Source organism: Carlito syrichta, unplaced genomic scaffold (genome assembly GCF_000164805.1).
Source record: "Carlito syrichta isolate Samal-C Ts95f unplaced genomic scaffold, Tarsius_syrichta-2.0.1 Scaffold304902, whole genome shotgun sequence".
NCBI lineage: Eukaryota > Metazoa > Chordata > Mammalia > Primates > Tarsiidae > Carlito > Carlito syrichta.
This window is the reverse complement of record NW_007248998.1, coordinates 16,324-19,893: the sequence shown is the minus strand read 5'-3', so window position 1 is coordinate 19,893 and position 3,570 is coordinate 16,324. Positions and strand designations below refer to the sequence as shown.

Below are 3,570 nucleotides of genomic sequence, written 5' to 3'. Positions count from 1 at the left end.
TCTAAAACCTAAGTCAGATTCTGTCACTCATCTGCTTTCCACCTCACTGAGAATAAACTCTGATGTCCTTACCATAGTCTATATGGCCTCAGTCATGACCTGGCTGGGGCGCCTCTCTGACCTCAGAACTCTTCCACATGCCTCTTTGCTTATTAAAGGCCACTTATTGTCTCAAAGTCTTTGTGCCTGGAGAGCTGATCCCTCATTTATTGCACAGCAAGATTCCCCCACTTTTTTTTTTTTTAAGGAAAATGCCAGATGGAAGTTTTTATGGTTTTATTTAAACACACAATGTGCACATGAGCTGTCTATTCTTTTTCTTCACTGAGCAGCCTGGCATTAGGATTGGTGACTTTGATGGCCAGCTGGGCTGCCCTTTCTACAATGGCTTTGTGGTTCTTGGAGGAAATGTTGTGAGCAATCTCAGCACAATAAGATTTGTTGCACATCAGCAGCACTTCCAGCTCCTTGAAATTGTGGACCAGGAACTTCTGGAAGCCACTGGGCAGCATGTGTTTTGTTTTCTTGTTGCTCCTGTAACCAATGTTGGGCATCAAGATCTGGCCCCTGAATCTTCTACACACCCTGTTGTCATTACCTCGGGCTTTCGCCAGTTCTGCTTAATCCTGACATATCGGTCTGACTGGTGCCCGATGAACATCTTGGTCCTCTTTTTGATGAACTTGGATTTCACCAGGGATCTGAGGGCAGCCATGATTTCGGGTAGGAGTATGGCTGCCATCTTGGTAAGCAGCACCGAGGAAGAGAGGGGATTTTTTTTTCTGAGATAGTGTCTCACTCTGTTACCCAGGCTGGAGTGCAGTGGCACCATCATGGCTCACCACAGCCTTGACATTCTAGACTCAGGCAATCCTTCAGCTTCAGCCTCCTTAGTAAGTAGAACTACAAGTGCACACCACCACTCCTGGCTAATTAAAAAATATTTTTTTTGGTAGAGACGAGGTCTCGTTATATTGCCTACGATGGTCTCGAACTCCTGGACTCAAGCAATCCTCCCACTTCGGTCTCTCAAATTGCTGGGATTACAGGCATGAGCCACTGCACCCAGCCCAAAACAATTTTTTAAAATGCTTCTATCAATTCACAGTCCCATCGGCAATGCAGAAGAAATACAGTTTTATCCATATTCCTGCCAAAGCTTGATATTGTCAGTCTTTTTCATTTTAGTCATTCTGGTGGTTGTGTAGTGGCACTTCATTGCGGTTTTTCTGATGAATAATGATGTTGAAGGCATTTTCATATTTTTATTGACCATTTAATTATCTTTTGTGAAATATCTGTTCAAGTCTTTTGCTTATTTTCAATTGGATTTTTAAAATTGATTTGTAGGGACTGCATACCCATTTTATGTCTTGTTGAATATATGTATTGTGAATATCTTCTCTCAGTCTTTAGTTTAACAATGTCTTTTAATGAACTGAAGTTCTTAATTTTAATGAAGCCCGATTTAATAATATTTTCTTCTATAGGTAATTTTTTTGGTGCTGTTTATAAAATCTGTTTCAAGTTATAAAGTTATTTACATATTTTTTCTAGAAGTTTTATGATTTTTACCTATCACATGTAGATCTATGGCCCATTTGAATTAATTTTTGTGTATGGTGTGAGAAAGAGGTCAATAATTTTTTCACATAAATGTCTAATTGATTCAGAACCATTTATTGAAAAACAATTCCCTACTTTTGTTGTAGCACCTTTGTGGTAAATCATGTTATCTTATATATATTTATGGGTCCGTTTCTGAACTTTCTATTGAGTTTCATTGATCTTTTGGTCTATCCTTGCATCATACTATCTAGATTCCTATTGGATTTTTTAAATGTTAAAATAATCTTGCATTCCTAAAACAAACTCAGCTTGGTTGTGATTATTATCCTATTTATGGATTGCTGAATATAACAAGGGTTGTACGTTCAATTTACTGACATTTTATTTGGAACTTTTGCATCTATGTCTCTGAGAGAGATTGGTCTTTAATTTTGACTTTTCTTAAAATATCCTTGTCAGTTTTGGTGTCAAGGCTATGCTTGCCTTTTAAAGTGTCTTAGTGAGTGTTCTCTCTTTTTCCATCATTTGGAAGAATCTTTATGAGATGGGTGTTTTTTCTTGAAAGTTTGGTAGAATTTGCCAGCTATGCCATATGAAGTAGAGTTGTTTGTTTTATGAGAAGATCTTTTTACTTATGAAATCAATTTCCTTAAACATTTTAAAATTTAAGTTTTTTAGAAACAGGGTTTTGCTCTGTCACCCATACTGGAGTACAGTGGAGTCCAGATTGCGGCTAACCTCAAACTCCTGGTCTCAGGTGATTCTCCTGCTTTAGCCTCTCAAGCAGCTAGGCCTACAGACCCATACCACCATGCTTGGCTAATTTTTTTCCTTCCAAATTGTGACACCAATGGCTAATTTCTAAAGTTTAATGTTTGTGGAGTTGGGGAGGGGAACGTCTCACTATGTTGCCTAGGCTGGTTTTGAACTCCTGGCCTTAGGCAATCTTCCACCTTCACTTCCCAAAGTGCTGGGATTACAGGCTTGAGCTATCATGCCAGGCCTATAGAGTCAATTTCTTAAATAGATACAGGATTGTTCAGATTTTCTATTTCTTTTTGCATACCTTTTGATAACTTGTGTTTTTCTAGGAAATTTGTCAACTTCTTCTAAATTTTCACATTTATTGGCTTAGAGTTGTTCAGAGTATCCCCTCATGATCTTTTATGTCTATGATATCTGTAGTGATATCACTACAAATTGTCCTTATATTAATTTTGCTTTTTTCTTTTCTTTTTTGCTTCATCTTTCCAGAGTTTATTGACTTTATTAGTCTTTTCAAACGTTAATATTAGTTTGTGGAACATCCTTTGAAGCTTGCTGTCTCTTTTATTAATTTCTTCTGTCTTTTTTATTTCCTTCTTTCCAGTATTTCTCAGTTTAACCTTCTTTTTGTAACTTCTTGAGAGTTATGACTATACTAAAGATCCCTTTCTCAATGAGCTCTTTCTTGACCACTCTGTTTTAAATTAAAGCTAGCTTATTGCTCCCATTCTTATTTCTCTTTTATTTTTCTCCTTGCACTTGTCACTATTTAACATATCATATATTTTCCTCATTTAATTTTGTCTCTCCCCATCAGAACAGGATCTCTGTGAAGGCAGGGACTTCTGCTTACTTTGCTCATTGCATAATCTTTAGGATAGAAACAAGTTCCTGTCTAATGAATAAAACAAGGAATGATTTTTTTTTCAGTTTAGGAGCAATAAGCTAAACTTATTGAACACTTACTACGTGAGGCTCAACTATGAGGGACTCACAGGTAATAACTAATTCTTACAGAGGAGGACACTGAGACACGTGAGCAGGATAGCCTTGATTAGAAACCTGGGTCTAACTCAACCCTCTGTGTTTCCTCCAAACCCCGATGTTTTTCCTTTAAAAAGCCAGTGAGATCTGCCGGGGAAGAGGGAGGGCACACTTCATATGCATGCATAATAAACATTTGTATACCTAACCCTGAATTGTACTCCACATCTGTAAAAAAAAAAAAAAAAAATT

At 37.3% G+C, this 3,570-nt stretch overlaps 1 pseudogene; it reads right to left on the bottom strand.

The window, feature by feature from the left end:
- Positions 1-308: 308 nt before the first annotated feature.
- On the bottom strand, positions 309-715 carry LOC103263347 (annotated as a pseudogene).
- Positions 716-3,570: the final 2,855 nt, after the last annotated feature.